This window comes from Procambarus clarkii, chromosome 26, assembly GCF_040958095.1.
Source record: "Procambarus clarkii isolate CNS0578487 chromosome 26, FALCON_Pclarkii_2.0, whole genome shotgun sequence".
Taxonomy (NCBI): Eukaryota; Metazoa; Arthropoda; class Malacostraca; order Decapoda; family Cambaridae; genus Procambarus; species Procambarus clarkii.
This window is the reverse complement of record NC_091175.1, coordinates 41,157,250-41,171,374: the sequence shown is the minus strand read 5'-3', so window position 1 is coordinate 41,171,374 and position 14,125 is coordinate 41,157,250. Positions and strand designations below refer to the sequence as shown.

The 14,125-nt window shown below is 36.0% G+C and overlaps 1 long non-coding RNA gene across 1 annotated transcript; it reads left to right on the top strand.

Annotated features, from left to right (window-relative positions):
- The first annotated feature begins 2,416 nt into the window (after positions 1 to 2,416).
- Positions 2,417 to 13,061, top strand: LOC138368783 (uncharacterized). Its single transcript, XR_011229686.1, has 3 exons — positions 2,417 to 2,555; positions 8,085 to 8,201; positions 12,754 to 13,061. It is a non-coding gene; the product is annotated as an uncharacterized lncRNA (long non-coding RNA).
- The last annotated feature ends 1,064 nt before the right edge of the window (positions 13,062 to 14,125 follow it).

Sequence of the window (14,125 nt, the reverse complement as noted above, 5' to 3'; positions counted from 1 at the left end):
TTTCTTTCTTCAAGAACCATAATCTTAAAGTCTGCTGGCGGAGATTCCCAAGGGGCTTGCATAATAAAGTCTGCATGTATTTCGTCGTCACCCCTCTCAGTGACTGTGTTTGTTATATCGAATGTACTGATGGTGTTTATCGCACAATGGGTTCACCCGTTGTTATTGGAGGCTCTTCTGTCCAGAGTTAGTGCTCCAGTGATTATATCTTTAAGCGGCCAATATATAGTTTTTTAAAAGTTGTTCAATGTCAACCAATATTTTTTGACTAGTTGTATATGAAAAGGGCTGCAATTGTTCCAAGTTTCAGTACTGTAGCCTAAATAGAAAGGGAGATGGAATTTTTTTTCAACAAATATTACACATTTTCAAGTGAGTTCAAACCTTTCATCTTTTCAGATATAATCATTCTATGACACTTTTCTGACACAGTAGCATATAATAAAGAATCTGCAGCTGGTGATTTTCCAAAACATCTTTAGTTTTCCTAATACAAATAGTCAAAGTTCCCCCCAAAAAGTATGCAAATATATCATGTTTATTGCTATTATAACAACCTGTCCTCTTAAAAACGATTCTTCGTGGCAGGGGATCGTATTCCAGGGACCTGCCCGAAACGCTACGCGTACTAGTGGCTGTACAAGAATGTAACAACTCTTGTATATATCTCAAAAAAAAAAAAGAACGTCAACATTTGCCGTTTGACTCTACGGCTGTTTTTGGACGTTATTTTGTGTAAAACTACGTCTATTATCGCTTCCATGGACTTTCTCTTGTTATACAATGAAATACCACACTCTTATTATTCTATAACTCACTGACTATGCTCTGATATTTGTTCTTCAAGTAAAAATATATATATATTTGCCTTAATTAGGCCATAATCCAGAAAATTCCATCCTATCGATCTTTATATTTAGGAAAACATCTAATAAATTTGGAAACGAATTTTTCGTTCGCCGACAGTTGCCTGTTACTATTTAACCCTCTATGCTTTAATGTCGCTGGTCATTGTGACTTTCCCAGGATTTATATAGGATTTGTAGTAGCATTTAGTCACACTACAGTAATTTAACTAATGGGAAACCTCTATAGTCGTCGTAAATAAATAATAATCATTTATCAAATAATAAATTAGCAAATATATACAACTTTTTATGTTACGACTTTTCGGGTAGGCCGTTCTGTTTGTTTACAACCCCAATGGTTCAAAATACACAATACTTTTATTAATATATAAGTGACTAAGTATGCTCTAATATATGGTACCCAATGAAAATTATCGATTTTTTGTTAATTTGTCCATAATGAATAAGATTCCTTACTGTTGATATTTATATTCAGAAAAACATCTAAACAAATTGGTATTGTATTTTCGTTCAGATAAAGTTTCCAGATACTATTTCCTAGTTATCAATTAATGTAGGTGGTTATTTTAATTCGCGGCTACCAGGGGCTTTCTCCCATTATACAATATAAATGTACTCACTAACTATTTTCTGGTATCTGTTCTTCAAGTAAAATTACCTATTTTTTTTTGCTTAATTAGTTCATAATTCATAAAATTCCCTTCAGGTCGATCATTTATATTTTGGAAAACATCTAATCAATTTGGAATTTAATTTTTCGTTCACCTACAGTTACCAGCTACTATTTCATTGTTATATTTTATGTCGCTGGTCATTACGATTTTCCAAGAATTTAAACAGCTAAACAGCAAGTAGCATCTTGTTAGAGTACAGGAATTTACCTATGGAGAACCTCGATAGCTGCCGAAAATTATTAATGATTATAAATGGAATTTAAAATAATGAATTATATACCATTTCTTATGTTGTATTCGGCGGGTAGGCGGTTCTGCGGGTTTACAACCGAATTGTTTAAAAATCACACTATTTTAAATGTATGAGTCACTAGTATGCTCTGATATATGTTCTGCAATGAAAATAAAGATTGTTTTGTTGTTAATTACTCCATAATGAATAAGATATCTTACTGTCAATCTTTATATTACGAAAAACATCTAAGAAATTTGGAATTAAGTTTTCGTTCAGATGGAATTACCGTTTACTATTTTCTAGTTATCATTAATTGTAGGTGTCATTATTTTACTGTTATGTATATAGCTATTTAACATTATTCGTTTAACACTTTTATATGCTATATACATAGCTGGCAGCTACCTAATATTTAAAAATAATAGTTACAACATTCTATTAATATATAATGTTGAAATAAATATCACACAAAGTCTGTATATCTGTTTTTAGATGTCTTTTAAATTTTCTTTTAAAAAAGTATTAATGATTTTTGTGAATCTTGAGTAAAAATTATGTTAATTATTATTAATCTAATTGTTATTATTTTAAGTAAAAGAATTCCAAGTATTCGAATTACCATGGGGGTCTCTGTTTGTGTACGAATGCACGGATTTGTTTTTGTTATGAGATGGACGCCTTAGAAAGCATGGTGCAGGCCACCTGTGGTGCGCATCCGATCCCACGATCGTCGTCACCCCTAAATCAACACAACAATAGGCCACCTGTGTTATCCAGGTATTTAGTATTTAAGATTGAGCAAGGCATTTACACTCTTATGTCAGCAAACTAGCTAGAAGGTTAGACCATTAGACTCCACTGGTCAACCGGGGCACTGCATGGCCTAGCTTATCCTAACCTAGCCCAGCTTAAACCATCTTAGCATAGTTCATTCTAGCTGTGCATAGTGCTTGCACAGCCTTGCTTATCCTAGTTTACCTCTTCCAAGCCTACCGTAGCCAAGCCTATCCCAGTATACCCTTACCTAGTCTTGCCTAGCCTAACCCTGCCTTGCTTTTAAACATGACCAGTACTTCCTACCCTAGCCAAGCATTGACCAGCTTAGCCAAGCCAATCCCTGCCTAGATTTAGCATAGCCTAGCCTTTTTATTAATATATAGAGGGTACCACCTCTGGTTGAGTTTGTAGGAACCCTCCACTTATAGGGTTGAGGGTTCCATATATATATATATATATATATATATATATATATATATATATATATATATATATATATATATATATATATATATATAAACAATATATATAAATATAAATAATGTGTGTGTAAACATGCCACGTGTGTGTGTAAATCACAAAAATTAACACATGATGAAAAATGTGAGTGTCAGACCACGGAGGAAGAATTGAAACAGGAATTTCCTTAAGTACTTTCATATATTGATACATCTTCAGAAGGAATAATTTTTTATATAAATTAAATTAAAAATCATTCCTCCATGGTCTGACACTAATATATATATATATATATATATATATATATATATATATTATTAAATATGACCGAAAAAGTAAGATTAATAATTCTAACACGAATTTTCTCAATCTTTCGTACATTACGCTTCACTGTTGGAGGTAAATCAAAAATCAATTCTCCAAAATTCATTTTTATTTCTAGTCTGATGCGACACGGGCGCGTTTCGTAAAACTTATTACATTTTCAAAGACTTTAGTTCACAAATACACAACTGAATAGAACTTACGTATCTCCGATTTTATATCTACATTTGAGTGAGGTGGAAGGGGTGATGTGGCATTAACACAAGACAGAACAAAATGTGGTATTAATAGGGTATTAATTTCATCAACACAAGACAGAACAAGAGTATTAATAAGGTATTAATTTCATCAACACAAGACAGAACACGAAACAATGGATATTGAATAGAAGTGTTTGTAGAAAGCCTATTGGTCCATATTTCTTGATGCTTCTATATTGGAGCGGAGTCTTGAGGTGGGTAGAATATAGTTGTGCAATAATTGGCTGTTGATTGCTGGTGTTGACTTCTTGATGTGTAGTGCCTCGCAAACGTCAAGCCGCCTGCTATCGCTGTATCTATCGATGATTTCTGTGTTGTTTACTAGGATTTCTCTGGCGATGGTTTGGTTGTGGGAAGAGATTATATGTTCCTTAATGGAGCCCTGTTGCTTATGCATCGTTAAACGCCTAGAAAGAGATGTTGTTGTCTTGCCTATATACTGGGTTTTTTGGAGCTTACAGTCCCCAAGTGGGCATTTGAAGGCATAGACGACGTTAGTCTCTTTTAAAGCGTTCTGTTTTGTGTCTGGACACAAAACAGAACGCTTTAAAAGAGACTAACGTCTCTATGCCTTCAAATGCCCACTTGGGGACTGTAAGCTCCAAAAAACCCAGTATATAGGCAAGACAACAACATCTCTTTCTAGGCGTTTAACGATGCATAAGCAACAGGGCTCCACTAAGGAACATATAATCTCTTCCCACAACCAAACCATCGCCAGAGAAATCCTAGTAAACAACACAGAAATCATCGATGGATACAGCGATAGCAGGCGGCTTGACGTTTGCGAGGCACTACACATCAAGAAGTCAACACCAGCAATCAACAGCCAATTATTGCACAACTATATTCTACCCACCTCAAGACTCCGCTCCAATATAGAAGCATCAAGAAATATGGACCAATAGGCTTTCTACAAACACTTCTATTCAATATCCATTGTTTCGTGTTCTGTCTTGTGTTGATGAAATTAATACCTTATTAATACTCTTGTTCTGTCTTGTGTTGATGAAATTAATACCCTATTAATACCACATTTTGTTCTGTCTTGTGTTAATGCCACATCACCCCTTCCACCTCACTCAAATGTAGATATAAAATCGGAGATACGTAAGTTCTATTCAGTTGTGTATTTGTGAACTAAAGTCTTTGAAAATGTAATAAGTTTTACGAAACGCGCCCGTGTCGCGTCAGACTAGAAATAAAAATGAATTTTGGAGAATTGATTTTTGATTTACCACCAACAGTGAAGCGTAATGTACGAAAGATTGAGAAAATTCGTGTTAGAATTATTAATCTTACTTTTTCGGTCATATTTAATAATATATGTCTACAGGAAAGACTGCTACCAAAATATACTAATATATATATATATATATATATATATATATATATATATATATATATATATATATATATATATATATATATATATATATATATATATATACAGTGGTACCTCGGAACACGAGTGTCCCTGTATGCGAGTTTTTTGGAATACGAGCCGGATTTCTTTGGAAAATGTGTCTCGGAAGGCGAGGGTTAACTCGGAACGCGAGTTTGTTGATACGCGTTCAGACCAACCTAGCACGTGGTGGTACGGCGATCGTCGCCCCTCCGCCCCTCAGTTTACCATTGTCTCCCGCCCAGTGACTATCCCTCCTGAATTCTACACAAGGATTTACAGTTTTATGTCGGTTTATTGGCCATTTGAGCATAGAAGTTGTTATTATATATCTCGCCATGGGTCTCAAGAAAGCCATTGATAAGGTTCAACCTAAGAAAATAGCTGTGAGTAGAGGATGCCCCTTCATGATTAAGAAAATGTGTGAAGTATGGGAAGAACTGCAAAGTTCTGTTGAAAAAACTCACCCAGATAAAGCTGTAGCAGGCCGTTGCATTGACCTTTTAAATGACAATGTGATGTCTTACTACAGACAAGTGTTAAAATGTAGGGAAAAACAAGTGTCTTTAGAAAGATTCTTAGTAAGACAAACAAGTCCTAGTGGTATGCAGGCAAAATGTGCCAGTGTGTGCTCACCAGTGAAGTCCTCACTGCCTGATGTGATAATGGAAGGGGACTCCCCCCTTCCAAACAGTAACTCCTCTCCTCCTCCCCCCTCCTCACCATCTTCCATATGCCTACAGCATTCAACAGCAAGGTAAGTAATAGCTTGAACATAGTTTTGTAGGTTTATTTAGATGAATTAGGTATAAAAATTTAGTTTGATGTGGGGTTTTTGGGGTAGTCAGGAACGGATTAATTCATTTCCTATTATTTCTTATGGGGAAATTAGCTTCGGAATAGGAGCCGTCTCCAGGAACGGATTAAACTCTTAAACTGAGGTACCCCTGTATATATATATATATATATATATATATATATATATATATATATATATATATATATATATATATATATATATATATTATGTGTGTGTGTGTGTACTCACCTAGTTGTGCTTGCGGTGGTTGAGCTCTGGCTCTTTGTCCCATATGTATGCATTCATAATAATATGTATATATATATATATATATATATATATATATATATATATATATATATATATATATATATATGTCGTACCTAATAGCCAGAACGCACTTTTCAGCCTACTATGCAAGGCCCGATTTGCCTAATAAGCCAAGTTTTCATGAATTAATATATTTTCTCTATTTTTTTTCTTATGAAATGATAAAGCTACCCATTTCATTATGTATGAGGTCAATTTTCTTTTATTGAAGTTAAAATTAGCGTAGATATATGACCGAACCTAACCAACCCTACCTAACCTAACCTAACCTATCTTTATAGGTTAGGTTAGGTTAGGTAGCAGAAAAAGTTAGGTTAGGTTAGGTTAGGTAGGTTAGGTAGTCGAAAATACATTAATTCATGAAAACTTGGCTTATTAGTCATATCGGGCCTTGAATATTAGGCTGAGAAGTGCGTTCTGGCTATTAGGTACGACATATATATATATATGACAATGTCAGACCACAGAGAAAAAATGAAACAGGAAATTTCCTTAAGTACTTTCGTATATTAAATACATCTTCAGAAGGTCAGTGTTTCATTTTTCCTCCGTGGTCTGACATTGTCACATTCCTAATCACGTGTTTATTTTCGTGATATACACACATAGATATATATATGTATTATATATATATATATATATATATATATATATATATATATATATATATATATATATATATATATATATATATATTGCCTGAAACGCTGCGAGTACTAGTGACTTTACAAGATAGTTCTTATAAAGATAGCATTTTGTGGTTATTCTCTATATCTGGTTCACCTAACAGTAAATAAGCTCCTGGGTGTTAGACAGCTGCTATGGGCTACTTTCTAGGGATGTGTGTGTGTGTGAAAATTAGGATTAAGGACTTGCCTGAAATGCTATGTGTGCTAGTGGCTGTACAAGATGTAAGAACTCTTGTATATATGACCATTTTTGAGACCTTTTTGGTTATGTGCTGTTTGTGGGTGCTGAAGTTCAGTGTCTTATCTATGTATAGGCAAAAGAACTGCCCCTCATTTGTATTGGTAATGTTAACATTATCTATTTGAAGTTGAATCTGATTTTATAATATTCTACCAAATAAAATGTAGAAGGTCTTTTTCTATGTTTAGTGTAAGTTGGTTGGTTGACATCCTTGAGTGGACATTTTTTAGGAACATTTTTTCCTATTTCAGTGGACACTGAGATAGGAACGAATATAGTCCAGAGCAAGGCCTTGAATACCATAGTGGTGAAGTTTTAAATAAGAGGTAGTTATGGTTTACAGTATCAAAGGTCTTTCTTAGGTCAATTGAGAAGTCATTGTTCTCAAGGGCTGTTTAGATTATATCAAGCAAACTAATAATGGCATCATTGATACTCTTTTGGAAACGGAAGCCAAACTAACAGGGACTTTGTATTCATGTTGAATTTTACAAAGTAGGAAGAGAGATGTTCGTTAAAAAAAAAATCAAATATTTTTGAAAGTATAATTAGATTTGATATTTTTCTTTAATTGTTTATGTCTGCTGTCTCGCCTCCTTTATAAAATGACATCATTCTTGCTTTTTTAAGGATATCAAGAAAAGTAAGGCACTCCAGAGATTTGTTGACTCCTTCCTAGTGTTGCCTAGCCCAGCCCAGCCTAGACAAGGCAGGCTGGGCATCCTAGCCTCACGCAGCTTAGCCCCAACCTATCATAGTACATGTAGCATCCCAGTCCATCCTAAGTGATCATTACCTTACTGGCTGTGTTTTCTCTTCAGGCCTGAATGTAATGTGGTGGAACATAAGCAGATACATATCAGGTCTTAGAGAATCTGTATTTCATACATTTTTTAATAATGTCTTGCAAACATTTAAATAATTAAAAAAAAATTGTATAATAATTTCATATTATTCTTACCATGTATTTTTGCATTTTTTTATACAAAATTTACATTTTAAAAGATTACCTCTATTTTTAGATTGATGACTTGAAGACTACAGTGCCATCCACAGCAAATCATTGTCTTAAAATATCTCCTAGCAATGACGAGACCAATTTTCACAGAGATCAAATTTTCGCTAAGCAGTAGTCACAGGTAAATATATATTATATATATAATATTATATATATAAAATTAACTACTTCATTGCTCAAAGCACCTTTAGACATTTTGAGAGTTGTGCTATTTTATTAATTAATTAATTAGGCTATATTTTAATGTTTTGTAATGTTTTCATTACTTTTTTTGTTTTGAAATATAAATAGTTGAGTTTTGAAACATTTTGACATTAACTATACCTGATTATTTATAAACAAAAAAATACCAGAACTATGTCCTCGACAATTGCACTAAGAAGTCTTTGCCAAAATCAGGTGCTTAGTGCAGTAGTTAAAAACTTAAAAGGGGTACCACCTCTGGTGCAAGATTAGGGACCCATAGCCCCAGAGAAGAAAATAAAGAGTACTCAGTGAAGGCCTTGAATAATAGGCAGGCTGTTTGTGTGTGTTTCGACGGTAAGCTTGCTGACACCATATGTAATTACCTAAGTGTAGTTACAGGATTAGAGCTACGCTCGTGGTGTCCCGTCTACCCAGCACTCTTTGTCACATAATGCTTTGAAACTACTGACGGTCTTGGCCGCCACCACCTTCTCACTTAACTTGTTCCAACCGTGTACCACTCTGTATGCGAAAGGAAATTTGTGTATATTTCTTTGGCATCTTTGTTTAGTTAGTTTAAATCTATGACCTTTTGTTCTTGAAGTTCCAAGTCTCGGGAAATCTTCCCTATCGATTTTATCAATTCCTGTTTCTATTTTGTACATAGTGATCATATCGCCTCTTTTTGTTATCTTCTAGTTTTGGCATATTTAATGCCTCTGACCTCTCCACGTAGCTCTTGCCCTTCAGTTCTGGGAGCCACTTAGTAGCATGTCTTTGCACCTTTTCCAGTTTGTTGATGTGCTTCTTAAGATATGGGCACCACACAACCGCTGCATATTCTAGCCTTGGCCGAACAAAACTCGTGAACAATTTCTTTAGTATTTCGCCATCCATGTATTTAAACGAAATTCTGAAGTTAGAAAGCGTGGCATAGGCTCCTCGCACAACGTTCTTTATGTGGGCCTCAAGTGATAGTTTTCTATCTAGAATCAACCCTAGACCTCTTTCTTTATCAGAATTATATAAAGATTTCTCACATAATTTATAGGTTGTGTGGGATCTATGTTCTATTCGACATTCCATAACATGGCATTTATTCACATTAAATTCCAATTGCCAAGTGGTGCTCCATATACTTATTTTGTCCAGGTCTTCTTGAAGGGCATGACAATTATCTGAATTTCTTATCCATCCCATTATCTTAGCATCATCAGCAAACATGTTCATATAATTCTGTATTCCAACTGGTAGATCATTTATGTAGACAATAAACATCACTGGTGCAAGAACTGAACCCTGTGGTACTCCACTTGTGACACTTCTCCAGTCCGATTGCCTCTGATTACTGCCCTCATTTTTCTATCAGTCAGAAAATTTTTCATCCATGTTAGAAGCTTACCTGTCACCCATCCAAAATTTTCCAGTTTCCAGAACAACCTCTTATGTGGAACTCTGTCGAAAGCCTTTTTTATGTCTAGATAGATGCAGTCAACCCAACTACCTTTTTCCTTTAAAATCTCTGTGACTCAATCATAGAAACTGAGTAAATTCGATACACAGGATCTTCCAGATCAAAAACAATACTGTCTGTGTGATATTATATAATTTCTCTCCAGGTGTTCTACCCATTTAGTTTTTATTATTTTTTTTTCAATCTTTTCACTGTTACACTTGTCAATGATTCAGGTCTATAATTGGGGGGGTGGGGGGCGGGGGGCGGGGGGTCTTCCCTGTTGCCACTTTTGTAGATTGGAATTATGTTAGCCTTTTTCCACATGTTTGCTATGACTCCTATACACAGGGATGCCTGAAAGATCAGGTGAAGTGGAAGGCTGAGCTCAGATGCACATTCTCTCAGAACCCATGGTGAAACTCCATCTGGGCCAACTGCTTTGTTCTTACTTAGCTCCTTTAGCATATTTTCCACTTCATCTCTAGACACCTCTATACGCTCTATGATGTTCTCTGAAATTCTTATTGTGTCTGGTTCTCTGAAGATTTCATTTTGTATAAACACACTTTGGAACTTTTCGTTTAATGTTTCACACATTTCATTTTCATTTTCTGTGAATCTGTTTCTTATTTTCAACCTCTGGATATTATCCTTTACCTGCAATTTGTTGTTTATGAATTTGTAGAATAGGCCCAGTTCTGTTTTACATTTATCCATTATCCCTTTTTTAAAATTTCTTTCTGCCTCTCCCCTTACTGCTGTATAGTTGTTTCTCGCATCTTTGTATCGCTGGTATGTTTGGGGGTTTGGCCTCTTCCTATATTGATACCTGCTTGATGGGGTTCTGCTCTTCTACTCCCCAAACCCGGCCCGAGGCCAGGCTCGACTTGTGAGAGTTTGGTCCACCAGGCTATTGCTTGGAGCGGCCCGCAGGGCCACATACCCACCACAGCCCGGCTGATCCGGAACTTCTCTTAGAAAACAGTCCAGTTTTCTGTTGAAGATGTCCACCGTTGTTCCGGCAATATTTCTTATAGTCGCTGGGAGGACGTTAAACAACTGCGGACCTCTGATGTTTATACAGTGCTCTCTGATTGTACCTATGGCACCTCTGCTCTTCACTGGTTCAATCTTGCATTTTTTTCTATATCGTTCACTCCACTACGTTGTTATTTTACTGTGTAGATTTGGGACCTGGCCCTCCAGTATCTTCCATGTGTATATTATTTGGTATCTCTCTCGTCTCCTTTCTAGAGAGTATATTTGGAGAGCTTTGAGACGATCCCAATAATTTAGGTGTTTTACCTCGTCTATGCGTGCCGTATATGTTCTCTGTATTCCCTCTATTTCAGCAATCTCTCCTGCTCTGAAGGGGGAAGTGAATACTGAGCAATACTCGAGCCGGGACAACATAAGTGACTTGAAGAGTACAACCATTGTGATAGGATCCCTCGATTTGAAAGTTCTCATAATCCATCCGATCATTTTTCTGGCTGACGCAATATTTGCTTGGTTGTGCTCCCTAAACGTTAGATCGTCGGACATCATTATTCCCAAATCCTTGACATGCTGTTTTTCTACTATGGGAAAATTCGATTGTGTTTTGTACCCTGTATTATGTTTCAGATCCTCATTTTTGCCGTACCTGAGTACCTGAAATTTATCACTGTTAAACATCATGTTATTTTCTGCTGCCCAATCGAAAACTTTGTTGACATCTGCTTGTAGTTTTTCAATGTCTTTCATTCCATTTTTGTGTCTTTTGGTCTGTGGCCCTCTCTCAATTTCTGTTGAACCAATCCTGTTTTCTGGCCCTGCATCTCTGTTTTGGTATGAATGTTTGTGTGTCTTCATTGTATATTTTGTAAAATTTGGCATACATTTAATTTACTTCCCTTTCTAGCAACAAGTCTGCCTAATTACTTATTAAAAATTTTTTGAAGTTCCCCATAGTGACCTCTCTCTCTCTTGAAATCAAGTTAATCAACTGTTTCAATGTCCCCATTTTCTGTGTGTGTGTTTGGAGGCTAAGCTTGCTGATACCATGTGTGTGTGTGTTTGGAGGCTAAGCTTGCTGATACCATGTGTGTGTGTGTTTGGAGGCTAAGCTTGCTGATACCATGTGTGTGTGTGTTTGGAGGCTAAGCTTGCTGATACCATGTGTGTGTGTGTGTGTGTGTTTGGAGGCTAAGCTTGCTGATACCATGTGTGTGTGTGTGTGTGTGTGTTTGGAGGCTAAGCTTGCTGATACCATGTGTATGTGTGTGTGTGTTTGGAGGCTATGCTTGCTGATACCATGTGTGTGTGTGTGTGTGTTTGGAGGCTAAGCTTGCTGATACCATGTGTGTGTGTGTGTGTTTGGAGGCTAAGCTTGCTGATACCATGTGTGTGTGTGTGTGTGTTTGGAGGCTAAGCTTGCTGATTGGATATAACGTCTGTCGGGCTGACTGGTAAAAGGAGTAGTGTTAGCTACCTGTGAGATATGTAGTAACAGGTGTCTGGGTCTTTGGAATTTTTCTGCCAAGGTTTGCACAAATTCATGAAAAGAAGCTATTGAAATCAGTTGCAATATCTAAGTCTGTTGCAAGTGTGTATCCATTTTTAGAGAGTTTTATGTGCTTGGTATGTGATTGTTGTTTAGACCCTAGGATGTTAGAGATGGGTGATGATAGAGATGTAATGTTCATATTTCCTTTTGCTTTTTTAAATCCATTCTCATAAAAGGAAGCTTTGGCTCTTTGTATTATATTGGTAATCATTCATGAGTATCTCTTAACTTCTTGTTTTGTAACTAGGCAAATACTATTTTTATTTTTTTCATATTCGTCTTGTTAATTGTTTCAAGTACAGTATGCAACTTGTGGGCCAGGGGTTGTTTAATCTTTTGGCAGTTAGTTACTTAGTGAGGAGAGGACTCAAGATGGCTCAAAATGCTCAGAATACTCTCACAAATTTATATCAATGTAATATTTTGGAATCTTATAAAACAAAAATTGTATGACTAAAAATTCTCCTTCTTTCCTATCAACAGGTCTTCCTCACTGGGCTTGCTCGGCTTTTGTGTTACTGTGAGGGTGCCATCATTGTTTACCCTTCAAGACTGACTCGTGCTGGCATTGCATTTGTGGACTTCCCTTCACAGTAAACAGTCCTTCTCCATATGGTGATTGTCCAGGGCAAGCAGGGTGTGACTGCCATCTTGGAGAAGCAGGGTCTTTTAATATGAAGAATCTTCCGTCTTCTCTACTTACGCCAGCTTGTGCCGGCCTTGCATTCTTGTTACTTCATGGCCCTTGGGCCTTTTTTATTTATTTTACCTAATAATTTCTGTTATTAATACCCGTGTTTCACAAGAGATCCTTAACATTTTAAGCACCAATTGTATTGACTAATGTACGTCTTGTAACCTTTAAGACATAGATAGACAAGACATAGATAAATGAGTGAATAATACTGAGTGACTAGGTTAGGGCGAGGAACATAGTACAGTGTCTGACTTTGGAAGAATGCCTACTGTTTTAGAAACCTTATTGCTATGATCATAATCGTATGGGTTAAAAAGCATTTGTTGTCACTCCTACACTGTGGCTTGTTGAGCTTGAAACCTTTGCTCCTTGTTCGTGTTACATCTGACCTTTTGAAGAAATTGTATGAATCAGTATACCCCAAATTGTTCAGTATTTTAAAGGTTTCCCTCTATTACTCTCTCATTTGCATATATCTAAGCATATAGATTAGATATAGATTTAGATTAGATTTTTTATTCAGGTAAAGGTATATACATTGCAGATGAGTTACAAAGGGAAAGACAATGGCTAGAGCTCACTAGCTCTATTGGAAGAGAAACGTCTGCAAGACAAGTGAGGGCAAAAATTAAGATAGCTAAGGGGAGCAGAGCCCGGCCTGCGGCTCACAACGACAGCCAAGGAAGTAAAGGGGGCTATGAAAAGGGTAAAAGTACAGCACCTGGTGAAGATGGCGTCACCTACGACATACTCAGTGCACTGTGTGAAGTGTCTGGCAATCCACTACTCCACCTGTTTAACAAGTCATTCCTAAGTGGAGTGTTGCCCACACAATGGAAACATGCAATAATGGTCCCAATACCGAAACCCAATGACCCTGGCAATTACAGACGTATCAGTCTCATGTAATGCACTTGGAAGATGCTTGAAAGGATCATCCTATATAAATATATATATATATATATATATATATATATATATATATATATATATATATATATATATATATATATATATATATATATATATATATATATATATATATATATATATATATATATATATATATAATCGAAGTGTCACAGCGCCCAGTGTTATTGTGTTATTTACTGTGGTGATTGCAATGTGTGGACCTATCTTCTAAGTGGTATTGAGAGC